The sequence below is a fragment of the Cherax quadricarinatus genome, chromosome 24, assembly GCF_038502225.1.
Source record: "Cherax quadricarinatus isolate ZL_2023a chromosome 24, ASM3850222v1, whole genome shotgun sequence".
NCBI classification, from domain to species: Eukaryota; Metazoa; Arthropoda; class Malacostraca; order Decapoda; family Parastacidae; genus Cherax; species Cherax quadricarinatus.
The window spans coordinates 17183543-17198961 of NC_091315.1; the positions used below are offsets into that span (position 1 = coordinate 17183543).

General features: G+C 41.5%; 2 protein-coding genes across 10 annotated transcripts in view; one reads left to right on the forward strand and one right to left on the reverse strand.

Moving 5' to 3' along the window:
* LOC128690841 (solute carrier family 35 member G1) overlaps nucleotides 1–15419 on the reverse strand; it is a 380509-nt gene that overhangs the window by 188552 nt on the left and 176538 nt on the right. For 7 of the 8 annotated variants that reach the window (XM_053779582.2, XM_053779581.2, XM_053779586.2 and 4 more), the window contains one exon: nucleotides 6965–7007. The gene's annotated coding sequence lies outside the window, so the exon portion shown is untranslated. Of the gene's footprint in view, nucleotides 1–5440; nucleotides 5508–6964; nucleotides 7008–15419 lie in introns of all 8 variants that reach the window. The other variant, XM_070088222.1, reaches the window with a different exon arrangement.
* The window catches only part of LOC128690729 (carbohydrate sulfotransferase 3-like), a 330456-nt gene that overhangs the window by 99725 nt on the left and 215312 nt on the right, over nucleotides 1–15419 (forward strand). The gene's annotated exons all lie outside the window — the stretch shown is intronic.

Below are 15419 nucleotides of genomic sequence, written 5' to 3' on the forward strand. Positions count from 1 at the left end.
GCTTGTTCACTTACATGTGTCAGTATAAACACTGGACGCACGCTCTTCCCTGCTTGTTCACTTACATGTGTCAATATAAACACTGGACGCACGACCTTCCCTGCTTGTTCACTTACATGTGTCAATATAAACACTGGACGCACGCTCTTCCCTGCTTGTTCACTTACATGTGTCAATATAAACACTGGACGCACGACCTTCCCTGCTTGTTCACTTACATGTGTCAATATAAACACTGGACGCACGACCTTCCCTGCTTGTTCACTTACATGTGTCAATATAAACACTGGACGTACGCTCTTCCCTGCTTGTTCACTTACATGTGTCAATGTAAACACTGGACGCACGCTCTTCCCTGCTTGTTCACTTACATGTGTCAATATAAACACTGGACGCACGACCTTCCCTGCTTGTTCACTTACATGTGTCAATATAAACACTGGACGCACGACCTTCCCTGCTTGTTCACTTACATGTGTCAATATAAACACTGGACGCACCCTCTTCCCTGCTTGTTCACTTACACGTGTCAATATAAACACTGGACGCACGCTCTTCCCTGCTTGTTCACTTACATGTGTCAATATAAACACTGGACGCACGACCTTCCCTGCTTGTTCACTTACATGTGTCAATATAAACACTGGACGCACACCCTTCCCTGCTTGTTCACTTACATGTGTCAATATAAACACTGGACGCACGACCTTCCCTGCTTGTTCACTTACATGTGTCAATATAAACACTGGACGCACGCTCTTCCCTGCTTGTTCACTTACATGTGTCAATATCAACACTGGACGCACGCTCTTCCCTGCTTGTTCACTTACATGTGTCAATATAAACACTGGACGCACGACCTTCCCTGCTTGTTCACTTACATGTGTCAATATAAACACTAGACGCACGCTCTTCCCTGCTTGTTCACTTACATGTGTCAATATAAACACTGGACGCACGCTCTTCCCTGCTTGTTCACTTACATGTGTCAATATAAACACTGGACGCACACCCTTCCCTGCTTGTTCACTTACATGTGTCAATATAAACACTGGACGCACGACCTTCCCTGCTTGTTCACTTACATGTGTCAATATAAACACTGGACGCACGCTCTTCCCTGCTTGTTCACTTACATGTGTCAATATAAACACTGGACGCACACCCTTCCCTGCTTGTTCACTTACATGTGTCAATATAAACACTGGACGCACGACCTTCCCTGCTTGTTCACTTACATGTGTCAATATAAACACTGGACGCACGACATTCCCTGCTTGTTCACTTACATGTGTCAATATAAACACTGGACGCACGACCTTCCCTGCTTGTTCACTTACATGTGTCAATATAAACACTGGACGCACGACCTTCCCTGCTTGTTCACTTACATGTGTCAATATAAACACTGGACGCACGCTCTTCCCTGCTTGTTCACTTACATGTGTCAATATAAACACTGGATGCACACCCTTCCCTGCTTGTTCACTTACATGTGTCAATATAAACACTGGACGCACGACCTTCCCTGCTTGTTCACTTACATGTGTCAATATAAACACTGGACGCACGACCTTCCCAGCTTGTTCACTTACATGCGTCAATATAAACACTGGACGCACACTCTTCCCTGCTTGTTCACTTACATGTGTCAATATAAACACTGGACGCACACTCTTCCCTGCTTGTTCACTTACATGTGTCAATATAAACACTGGACGCACGACCTTCCCTGCTTGTTCACTTACATGTGTCAATATAAATACTGGACGCACGACCTTCCCTGCTTGTTCACATACATGTGTCAATATAAACACTGGACGCACGACCTTCCCTGCTTGTTCACTTACATGTGTCAATATAAACACTGGACGCACGACCTTCCCTGCTTGTTCACTTACATGTGTCAGTATAAACACTGGACGCACGCTCTTCCCTGCTTGTTCACTTACATGTGTCAATATAAACACTGGACGCACGACCTTCCCTGCTTGTTCACTTACATGTGTCAATATAAACACTGGACGCACGACCTTCCCTGCTTGTTCACTTACATGTGTCAATATAAACACTGGACGCACGCTCTTCCCTGCTTGTTCACTTACATGTGTCAATATAAACACTGGATGCACACCCTTCCCTGCTTGTTCACTTACATGTGTCAATATAAACACTGGACGCACGATCTTCCCTGCTTGTTCACTTACATGTGTCAATATAAACACTGGACGCACGACCTTCCCTGCTTGTTCACTTACATGTGTCAATATAAACACTGGACGCACGACCTTCCCTGCTTGTTCACTTACATGTGTCAATATAAACACTGGACGCACGCTCTTCCCTGCTTGTTCACTTACATGTGTCAATATAAACACTGGACGCACGCTCTTCCCTGCTTGTTCACTTACATGTGTCAATATAAACACTGGACGCACGACCTTCCCTGCTTGTTCACTTACATGTGTCAATATAAACACTGGATGCACGACCTTCCCTGCTTGTTCACTTACATGTGTCAATATAAACACTGGACGTACGCTCTTCCCTGCTTGTTCACTTACATGTGTCAATATAAACACTGGACGCACGACCTTCCCTGCTTGTTCACTTACATGTGTCAATATAAACACTGGACGCACGACCTTCCCAGCTTGTTCACTTACATGTGTCAATATAAACACTGGACGCACGACCTTCCCTGCTTGTTCACTTACATGTGTCAATATAAACACTGGACGTACGCTCTTCCCTGCTTGTTCACTTACATGTGTCAATATAAACACTGGACGCACGACCTTCCCAGCTTGTTCACTTACATGTGTCAATATAAACACTGGACGCACGACCTTCCCTGCTTGTTCACTTACATGTGTCAATATAAACACTGGACGCACGACCTTCCCTGCTTGTTCACTTACATGTGTCAATATAAACACTGGACGCACGACCTTCCCTGCTTGTTCACTTACATGTGTCAATATAAACACTGGACGCACGACCTTCCCTGCTTGTTCACTTACATGTTTCAAACGCTCATCCTACACTTTATCTTCCCTGTTTTGTCAGCTTCGTTTCTTTGTAATCACGTTTTTTTGTTTTTAATAATACTTTCCTTATATTTACCATACATAAATACATACATACATACTGTACTAAGGAATGTGGGTAATTCGAATGGACTACCAATACGGTCAGTGTATAGCTCAGTCATTACTTACATAAATACATATACATTCATACATACATACATATTATCTTTGATCTTTTTTTTCTACGCTTAACTTTGATCCAACTTGTGTAATGACGACAAGAGTGGAAAAAAAAACTTTCCATAACAAGCTTTACTGGGGGACATTGTTTCGCCCTGTGACTTGATAAAAAGTATACACAGAGGGAAACACCGCTGAGCCAATAATAGTTTGTCTTACTGCTCACTGCATCACCCACTTCTTATTTACTTCTGCCTCTTCCTTTCTAACAAATCGTATTCATCTTCACGCACGAAATTTCTTTGTCTATGCTTGTCAAAATGAATTTCTCTCTCTCTCTCTATCTCTCTCTCTCTCTCTCTCTCTCTCTCTCTTAATCATAATTTCAACAATTCTTTCACTGCCGCCACTATTTCACCCACTGACAAAATCACCTTCATACTCCAAAATTATATATAGTCAGATTATGCTGTACGTTCTTCTATCCGCTAATACATGTTCCAGCAGACTGCGCTCAACGTGCGCTTCATCACGCCTCAAGCGCTTATTACCAAACCTCTCTCTAATCAAGCTTAAATTATAAGGTTACCCGGGTTATCACATACCCGAGGCTGTCCCTCGGTTATCACATACCCGAGGCTGTCCCTCGGTTATGTGTCTCCCACTTGAACCTTCAGGTCTCCCAATGTATTCCTTCTCGCATTTGGCCCCAAATATCTTGAGACATTCTCTTAACACCTCATGAAATCTCTCTGCACTCCTGAATGTTTCTCTCTGCACTGCTCTGGCCTCCAGCTGCGTGAACAAGACTGCTATATTATCCACTTCTCTACACGCATTTCACAAATTTAACTACAGTTAAAGCATGCTTTCCTTTTACCCTTTCAACAGCTATTTATTAAATACAGTCGCCTACTGAAACGTGGATGACTAAAAAAAATAGTTTTTATTGTATATTTCGACGTTTCAACACGATCTGAGGCGTCTGCTGACGCATTTAAAATGTCTGCAATTTGCATATAAATAACAAAATTGATGTAATGTTGTGTAGAAACCCTCGTGAGTATTATTATAATTATCATTATTATTATTCTTTTAAGGTGGTAATCCCGTGTGGGTCAGTGAGCCCCAGCTGTGGTATAGGCATCAGCTTCCGTGAGCTTATCATCTCTGAGAACACCTACTCTCGCAGGAAGGCTTCCCGTCCCTCCCTCTTACTAAGGGAAATTGGAAAGGAAACACCACAAGAACCCTTTGGAAACACGCTGGAAAGCAAATAATGAGGCCTGGTCAAGGACTGGGCTGCGGGAGGGGGGGTTGGCCCCTGGAACACTCTCTAAGTACATGTACCGTACGTGAGCAGAAAATCGCAAGATTTACCCGCTGTTTAGAGATTTATAAGATCCACGTTCCGTAGCTGAAGGATAAATTTGCTGTCGAAGGTCATGAGTTAATTTTTCATTTACTTTGCTAGGACTGGTTTTCACTCCCATGTTGGCTGCTTGAGCACTCCTCTGGAAGGTACTCACAGCGTCTTGAAGATTTTCCAGCTCACTTTCTTGAAGGTGGTGGTGGTTGCTGCATTTGGTAGCGGTGTATCACTGATGTTATGCTGTTTATGTGTGTCTCGTGTATGTGTGGATGTGTGTGTGTTGGATGTGTGTGTGTGTTGGATGTGTGTGTGTGTGGATGTGTGTGTGTGTTGGATGTGTGTGTGTGTTGGATGTGTGTGTGTGTGGATGTGTGTGTGTGGATGTGTGTGTGTGTAGATGTGTGTATGTTGGATGTGTGTATGTTGGATGTGTGTGTGTGTGTGTCTGTTTGTCTGTCTGTGTGTTAGTTACTGGTTGTCAAAGGCACTTGCTGACAGACATCTGTCCTTTTTTTGTATGTGCATGAATGTACGTGTATGTGTTTGTGAATGCATTCATTCATGTGATCATGGAGATGTGCTGGCGGAGGTCGAGACTCAGCTCCTGACCCTGCCTCCTAGACCGTCGTGATCAGCACCACTGTTTTCTGGCTTCTTAGGCCTTTATCATACCTACTCTTGAAGCAGTGTGTTGAATTTGAGAGGGAAAAGACCCAGACATAATAAACGCCATTACTTGTCAATAATCTCAGGATTCTGAAAGAAATAAACCTCCGTCTCAGTAACAGCAACTTACAAAATGTTTGTAACACACCTGGATGAAGATGTCCGCAAGCAGAACAAGCAGGTAACCCACCTGAGATTATCTTCAAAATGTAACTCCAGGAAGCGTCATATCTTCCGCGAGGTGGGTCTGCCAGACGCTGTCAAGGCAGAGAACGTGAAGCATGCAGAGTGGAAAGTGGCAGACAGGTCGTACTGCCTGCCAGGTTCTGCCAGAACCCCTGAACATCGTCACACAGACACACACACACACACACACACACACACACACACACACACACACACACACACACACACACACACACACACACACACACACACACACACTCTCTCTAATACCCTGGATATGCATACTATCTACGGCAGTGAAGTAGATAAAGGCAAAGTAGAGAAATATCTGTATACACAGATTGGGAGACGGTAAATCCTGACTCGCGAACCTGCTGCAGTTCTGTGACGGGTGACAGGTGAGAGACGGGACGGAGGGGGACGGGGTAAGTGGGGAATGTATATTCTTGGACGGCAGGAGAGTGTTGGATTAGTGACGTAACATGTCTGTCCCGTAATAATAAGACGGATATTCGAGCCCGCACCATTCCTTGCGCTCATTGACCCTCACGGGCTTAACAGCGATTTGCATAAACAGACCACGGTCAGAGTTCCAATCACTTGTTTCTTACCATACCTACTTCATATAATAATAATAATAATAATAATAATAATAATAATAATAATAATAATGAAGACGAAGAATAGTGGTAATGATGGTGGTGATAAAAATAAATGACTAAATTAATCTATACGGGGAAAAAAATAATTTTGAAGCCTTTCTAGCACCATCAGTGACGATCGTACAGATTTGAACGTTGCCTGGCTACCTTCAGTCACCTCGCTGCCAAGTAAAAGGACACAAATGCAACTAATGCGACATTTTATTGTGGCAACGTTTCGCTCTCCAGGTGCTTTATCAAACCGGTTTGATAAAGCCCCTGGAGACCGAAACGTTGCCACAATAATATGTCACATTAATTACATTAGTGTCCTCTTACTTAACATATTGTCGGTAATTCTACCAACATTAATGCAGCCTCGTCGCCAGACTGTACCGCTGACATATTTTTATTTTCTTATTTGCACTCCGGTATTTGTTTTTATAGGTATATGTAACCTAATTCAATCTTAAATTAACCTTACTCATGCTAACTTAATCCAACATTACCTAACATAGGTAAACCTTACCTAACCTAACCTAATATAATTAAGATTAACCTAATGTAACCTAGCCTAATTTAGCCTAACTCAATCGAACGTAACCTAACCTGTCCAAACGTAGCTAAACCTATCTTAACGTAATTTAACTTAACCTAGTCTAACGTAACTCAAAGAAAATTACATTTGTAAGTTTAGGGAAAGCGTTAAGACACTGACGTTGGGAACTTCGTAAGAAAACAAACTTAGTAAGACGTGCACTGGTGTTGCTCTTATAAAAACTCAGCCAGTACACATATCTTAGTGATCTACCAGTACACGAGTGTTAATCTAACCAACACCTACCAGTGCACACATGCTAATCTTACACATAATTACCAGTACTCACGTGTCAGTGCTGGGTTCCCATATCACCGCACAACGTAGCAATCCTGGAAAATAATAATATAATAATAATAATAATATAATAATAATAATAATATAATAATAATAATAATAATAAAAACACCGAGAAAAAGTTCCCACAGTCTGTATCTGGAAATCGAAATATTTGTTAAAACTTGACTTAAGTTGGAGCACCTCTAATGTGTTCTTCTCGTCGAGAAATGTCAGACAGACCACTTGAACACCTCTTATCAGACATGATGGTGAGGTAAGTCACTAATATACACCCGGAGTAAAAAAAAAATTGTTTTTGTTCAAGAGTAATAATGCTCTCTCTCTCTCTCTCTCTCTCTCTCTCTCTCTCTCTCTCTCTCTCTCTCTCTCTCTCTCTCTCTCTCTCTCTCTCTCTCTCTCTCTCTCTCTCCCTCCCTCCCTAACAGGTCGAACAAGAGGGTGTGATTACGAACAGGTAGCAGTCCCAATGATTATATTAACACTAATGATAGATTTAAACAGATAAAACAACGGAACCGAAAGGGCAACAGAAAACTTTTCTTGACAGTGGTAGACTGCTGGTACGTCATGATGACGGCTTTGAAGGAACTTGAGCTAAAGTCCGTCACGGCCACGCTGGCGGGAGATTTGCCTGGAAAAACTTGCATCTATGGTGTATAAATGTACTTAGTTGGATAAATTTTACTGTAGACAGCTGGCCCAGTGGATAACGCGTCGGTCTGAAATTCTACGACTTTCTGACCGCGGGTTCAAGCCCCACCCGAGTTATGGTTTGTTTGCAGTCGTGTCACTACGATTTCGTGAGTCGTGCTAGAATAGTTCCCCATAAAAGACTAAGTTGAAAATTGCAAAATATGGAAGGGATTAAAGGGTAAACTACCGCAATTAATAAGAGATATTTTCTTCTGAGAGGAAACCTCAAACAGTTGTAAGAGGAAAAAAAATGCCCTCATGGGAAATGTCACCAGTGGGGTACCGTAAGGATCTGTACTCCGATGTTTTTAATTTATATATGTAAGTGACTTGCAAGAAGGAATCGAAGACTTTATGAATATCTCAATGGAAATAAATCACTCTGGCTTTTCTGGGATTATCCGAATTTACACGTATGTTACTATGTACGATAACTATACTTATGTGTACCTGTACATAAATAAACTTACTTATAGGAGGCGATACAAAATCTTAGGTCAAATAATAAAAGGGACAGTAAATCACCACAGGATGAATAGGACAAATTGAGCAAACAGTGATAAATATAGTGATAAATATAGCTGGAACTGAATATAGATAAATGCCATGTAATGGAAATACTAAAAAGCGAAATCGTTCCTCTAAAGGAATATAGTCTGTATAATAGGATAAAGAAAACATCAAGAGAGAAAAATCTTGGAGAAATTAACAAAAGTATGTCGATGGAAGATCATGTGAATGAAATTGTAAGACACTGGTGTGCTACACTGACACTCTTTGAAGTACTTTTCAAATATTGGTATGATGAATTAAGAAGCTGTTATCAACACATGTTATCAACACGTTATCAACACACGTTATCAACACGTTATCAACACATGTTATCAACACATGTTGTCAACACATGTTATCAACACATATTATCAACACATTAACACATGATAGGCCAAAATTAATGTCCCCCCAAAAATGAAAAATGACTACCAGAAAAATAATATAATGGAAGGTTGTTAGCACTAAGAGGAACAGAGGAGATATGATAACGAAAGATAAGATTATATAAAGAAGTTGAATATAATTAAAGGAGACTTCTTGGTACCTACAACAGGAGTGATAAGAGTCTTTAGTGGTGACAAATTCGGAAAAAAAGATGAAGCCAAAGGGAAAACAACAGTAAGTTTCTTCACAGAGTGGTAGATGAGTGCAGTGATTTAAAAGAGCAAGGAGGAAGTGCCATAGTTATTGGTTATGTAAGACGAAAATGTGATGAAAATATTTCTAAAGACGAGGCACTACAAGCAGACCTCTGCTCTGCTTCTGCTGCTACAAATTGATGACAAAAAAATAATCAAAACACACACACACACACACACACACACACACACACACACACACACACACACACACACAATTCATACAACCTCTGCCACGTATGATAACATAGCAAACTAAAGAATACTAGTATACAGGAAGCCCTTTATAAGGCAGCACTCACTACCCTCCACAATATATATCAGAACAGATCTAGAATACTCAACACAGGCGTCGAGCCCAAGACTATTCAAACACGATAAAGGAAAAGTCCAAAGAACTGCAACAAGACTGGTACCGGAGCTGTGGAACTAGAGCCACGGAGAACGACCCTATGTACCGAACCTCATGACACTACAATAGGGAAGACAGCAGGGAAGACATGATTACGATATACAAGATATTCAAAGGAAGAGAGAAGGTACACACTTATCTGCATTACGCACAGCCAGAAGTAGGAGTTGCGATAGATGACTCATAGGAATGCTAAAAAGTGTTTCTCCAGTGTCTGGGGAGTAAGGACTTGGAGAACACTAGTGCGCCACATGGAAGAACGAACAAGAACACACAGCTACAAAATTAAACCAGGTACATGCAGATAAACGCAGTTAACAGGAAGTCAGGAAAGCTCCAAAAACTACTAACTCAAGTAGATGATTGTAACTAGATGACTGCACAATCACACAAGCGTAAACACGCACGCAGACCTTGTACTCGCTGTTTTAAGTCCATTTCGTTTCCTGCGAGCTGGTCGAAAGGTGGAAGTGCTGAAAAGGTGGAGGCGAGGGAGCGAGGACGGAAGATTGGTGGATGAATTTGGTAGGGTGTGCAAAAGAAGAAAATTAAAGGTGAATACAGGAAAGAGTAAGGTTATGAGGATAACAAAAAGATTAGGTGATGAAAGATTGAATATCTGATTGGAGGGAGAGAGTATGGAGGAGGTGAACGTATTCCGATATTTGGGAGTGGACGTGTCAGCGGATGGGTCTATGAAAGATGAGGTGAATCATAGAATTGATGAGGGAAAAAGAGTGAGTGGTGCACTTAGGAGTCTGTGGAGACAAAGAACTTTGTCCTTGGAGGCAAAGAGGGGAATGTATGAGAGTATAGTTTTACCAACGCTCTTATATGGGTGTGAAGCGTGGGTGATGAATGTTGCAGCGAGGAGAAGGCTGGAGGCAGTGGAGATGTCATGTCTGAGGGCAATGTGTGGTGTGAATATAATGCAGAGAATTAGTAGTTTGGAAGTTAGGAGGAGGTGCGGGATTACCAAAACTGTTGTCCAGAGGGCTGAGGAAGGGTTGTTGAGGTGGTTCGGACATGTAGAGAGAATGGAGCGAAACAGAATGACTTCAAGAGTGTATCAGTCTGTAGTGGAAGGAAGGCGGGGTAGGGGTCGGCCTAGGAAGGGTTGGAGGGAGGGGGTAAAGGAGGTTTTGTGTGCGAGGGGCTTGGACTTCCAGCAGGCATGCGTGAGCGTGTTTGATAGGAGTGAATGGAGACAAATGGTTTTTAATACTTGACGTGCTGTTGGAGTGTGAGCAAAGTAACATTTATGAAGGGATTCAGGGAAACCGGCAGGCCGGACTTGAGTTCTGGAGATGGAAAGTACAGTGCCTGCACTCTGAAGGAGGGGTGTTAATGTTGCAGTTTAAAAACTGTAGTGTAAAGCACCCTTCTGGCAAGACAGTGATGGAGTGAATGATGGTGAAAGTTTTTCTTTTTCGGGCCACCCCGCCTTGGTGGGAATCGGCCGGTGTGATAATAAAAAAAAAAAAATTTCTTACATAAACAACGCAGATGGAAGGCCATGGAAATAGTGTGGGACACAGCGGCAGGTTTCAAGGATCTGAAGTAAAATACGTCCGGTCGCAAAACTGTCATTACTACCACTTTTGTTTGTATTCCAGGCAAATTACGGAGGGTGTATCCCACACCCTGATGTAGTGTAGTTGTTACTATAAACAATTCTATAAATCGCGCAAACATGTTTACAATCTGTGTAATACTGTTTAGAATACGTGTAAAATTTTAGATATATCTAGAATATTTATAAACGTGTGCATTACTCGTCAGTGTGGTTACAATACATGTAAATATGTCTAAAATATATAAATGTCTTGAAAACACAGATGTAATCATGATTCGATAAAATATTAATGAACAAATGTAAACTATTGTAGGAGTGGCAGGGTTCAGGCAGACATCTAGGCAGCCCTAGATGGTCACAGCCACTGGACCATGAAGGCTACATGTTCCTACAACTAGGTACATTTTTATATTAGAGAAGTTAAAACGGGTCACCACTGTGATCACAGATGCAACTTTCTATGTAACAGTCTCCCGCCAGTGTGTTTCTTCAATGATTCGAGATAATCGTTCAGTTCTTTACAGTCGTTCAACGCGATTTTTCTAGAATTATCGACAGTGGCAGTGAATGACCTAGTGCTAGATCTGGTCGCTGGTCATGCTAGGGGATAATTTTCCATAAAATTTTGCATATTTGGTCACAGTGGTGGCCCATGCTAACGTTGTTAGTGCTTAAGTATAAGTATTTGGAACAATATTATTGGAGCCTTCATGGCTACATGAGCGTGGGTTTCAACCACAACCACTCCTTGAAACATAAACTATCTCTGGATTCTAAATACCTAAGACTAGAACATGCATTCTTCTTGCGATAACATTAGGCAGTATGCTAAAAAAAATTATTGGTCGTCACAGCCTATTTCGAAAACGGAGTGACGAGCGTTCAGTTTTACCAGAGTGATAACTCGTATTGTGCACAGTTAGCAGACTAGTTCTCTGTGTTCAGTTCAGAGCTCCACGCAACCATCACAGCTCTCGTCCTGATAGCTGGCTTAGTTGGATCTCGATTCACTGTCCACCCAGATTCCCAACGTGTTCTGTTTGCCTTGGCCCGGTATACCAAAGCCACGCTGGTGTCCCGGGAAATGAACGGACAAATGCAGAGACGAAGGCCACTCTAACAAACTCGCTCTATAATACTTATTGTCTTACGACAGTGGCGTCATGGCCAACATTCATAAATATGTCCTGGGAAAGAGGCGAAACTGGTGGGCCCTACAGACGAGAAGCAAGCTACTCAGGTTTCAGCAACACATGGGTATTTATTGATCATCAACTCGAGACGACTTTACCAACTGAGGATCGAGAACACACCTCTCACAGCCACCTGGTAACAGGTACACCTGCTTCCCTCTGTATAACTTGTGGTGGAGCTGACTATACAACACATTTTAAAATTTTGCCTTCGACATATCTTTTTCGCTTTCGCCCTGGCTGTTGTAATTACCGGGGTGGCTGTAGGGATCTCATGGACCTTTTAGAGAATCTTCTGACATTAATAATTTAATGATATTTTCAACAAATACTGGTGTTCTGCTTGGTGTGATAGTATTGATCCATCTTGTGTGTTTTATTCCTATTAGTTTTTGTAGTTAATTTCCCTTTGTATGTTACTATGTGTACTGTATATTTTTCTTATTGCCAAGAGCTTTAAATGACTTCCCAGGTCAGAGTGCTCTTCACAACTCAGAACTATGTACCTTTGAACGATGCTGGTCGCTGTTGTTACATCTCGAATCTTTATCATGGGGTTAATAAATGCCTCGATTTTATTTAGTAAAACTTTTCTTTTAACCAAACTTGTCAGTCGCTTCAATAAAGAGACAGTAAAAAAAGTCTTGCTGCATGAACTGGCTCACAAGAGACAATGAAGATATACATCACAAATTAGTCACAGTTATTAGTTTACAATTGTTAGTTCCTCTTAATTTTCAACGGTTTCTGGTGGAATAACTCTCCATGGTGAGTTAGTCATGAAGCATACGTAATCTGTTAGTAATGGTGTCTAAATAATTGGGATTTACATTGACACTCCATCCACTAAAACTAATATATTATGGCAGATACATTATCTATGAGCGTGTTTGATAGGAGTGAATGGAGACAAATGGTTTTTAATACTTGACGTGCTGTTGGAGTGTGAGCAAAGTAACATTTATGAAGGGATTCAGGGAAACCGGCAGGCCGGACTTGAGTCCTGGAGATGGGAAGTACAGTGCCTGCACTCTGAAGGAGGGGTGTTAATGTTGCAGTTTAAAAACTGTAGTGTAAAGCACCCTTCTGGCAAGACAGTGATGGAGTGAATGATGGTGAAAGTTTTTCTTTTTCGGGCCACCCTGCCTTGGTGGGAATCGGCCGGTGTGATAAAAAATAAAAAAAAATTATTATTATTTAGGTATCCCTCTGAAGGGGGACCTTTATTATTATTATTATTATTATTATTATTATTATTATTATTATTATTATTATTATTATTATTGTTACCTTTAACATTATTTTTTTATAGTGGGTAAGACGGTGTGTCACACTCCGCAAACATGGAAAGGGATGGTCAGCTCTGCCAGAGTTCTGTTCGCCTTAACATACAGCTGCTGGTCGTTCTGTCCTTAGCTCATGCTTTATGGTCATGTCTTTTCCCTTAACTCAGGGTTGGTGGTCATCTCAGCTCACCTCGGAATAGCTTAGTCTTACCAGAGAAGGGAAGCAGACACGCCGAATTTTTTTTGTTTTCTTTAACTCGCTCAAATTTGGTCATAGAAGACTGTGCTGAAAGAGTTTGTACTGTATGCATTCTGTAAGTTTGTCCAGGTACAGGTACACATAAATACAGTTACATAGATTATCACACATAGCAGCATATGTGTAGATTACCTAGGAAACCCCCCAAAAAAGCCAGCCTAAGTGACTTATTTCCACTGGATGAGTGTGTAGGCATGTGTGTACAATTGTATGTATGCTTATCTGATTTTGTATGTGCTATATGCGTGAGTGTAGTATATGTGTGCTGAATGCCGTGCTTTATATGGAACTATATGAATTAATATGGTTTGCCTTTTTTTTTTTTTTTTGTCCTTACAAGTACCCCAGTGGAAATAAGCCACTGACTTTTTTTTTGGTTATCCTAAGTAATTTAAACTATGTATGATAATTGCACATATAAGTACCTGTACCTAAATAAACTTAATGGAAATCAGTCATTCACTTTTTGGGGGTTATCCTAGATAATTTATATATAAAATGCTGCTGGTTGAACTAGTACACCACAAAAAACCCGCACATAAAAGACAGAAGCTTACGACGACGTTTCGGTCCGACTTGGACCATTGACAAAGTCACACTAACAGAGGAGGAGCAGGACGGCTATATATAGGCAGGAAGAGGTGGAGGTAGTAGTAGTGGTAGTAGTAGTGGTAGTAGTAGTAGTAGTAGTAGTACAAGAATTGTACAATTGTACAATTCTTGTACTACTACTACTACTACTACTACCACTACTACTACCACTACTACTACCTCCACCTCTTCCTGCCTATATATAGCCGTCCTGCTCCTCCTCTGTTAGTGTGACTTTGTCAATGGTCCAAGTCGGACCGAAACGTCGTCGTAAGCTTCTGTCTTTTATGTGCGGGTTTTTTGTGTATCGTTCCAGTCACGGTATTGTGCCTTTTTGTTATTTATCTAGTACACCAAACAGGGACTAGAATGAAATTAGCCTCGAGTCATCCACACCATCGTGTGTCCTTGGGTAGGGAGTACAACATCCAGTTTCGCTGGTTGCCTTAATCTTAAGGATAGTATGGTCCAGTGGATTAGGGTGTCATGCGTTTTCGCCGACCATGAGGCAGGCCAAATCAGCATGGGTTCGAGTCCTTGGCTAGTGCAGTGTTGTTATTGATCAATACCACTCATTCGTGGTCACAATAATATATGTTACTGTGTATGATAATTGTACTCATGTGTACCTGTACCTAAATAAACTTACTCAGCAAACTACTCAAGCCACTTGGCCTTTCTGATATAATATTGTTATGTAAGGCAACTTAGTGGTTATCATCAGGTTAGTGCAACTACATATTCTTCGACATAAGTTTAAAATGTCGAGAAGCTGTTGCAACAGTGAATCTGCAATGCTAACATACTGATGTGTGTACATGTTATTCGATATACAATATTGTCTAAATTTACCCTTCGTCTTTATTTATCTCTATCCTGTATATTATTTTGGTTGCCCCAGGTAACCAGGTCCAATAACCGCTCTGCGATGATGGATAATTCTTTTTATTATAAAGAGTTATTTCTCATCCTGAGAGATGGTGACTCCCGGGTGAGATGGTGACTCCCGGGTGAGATGGTGACTCCCGGGTGAGAGTAAAACATTTAAAGTTGACGAAGCTGATGAGCCTCTTATTGGAACTGTCAACATCGTCGTTCATCTCCTGAAAACTCAAAAACTCAGACTGAAAGATTTCAGCACTGCACGAAATTCACCCAGTGTGATGGACTATGACATTACTTGGAGTCTACGTGGAGAGGGTTTCGGGGGTCAACGCCCCCGCGGCTCGGTCGGAGACCAG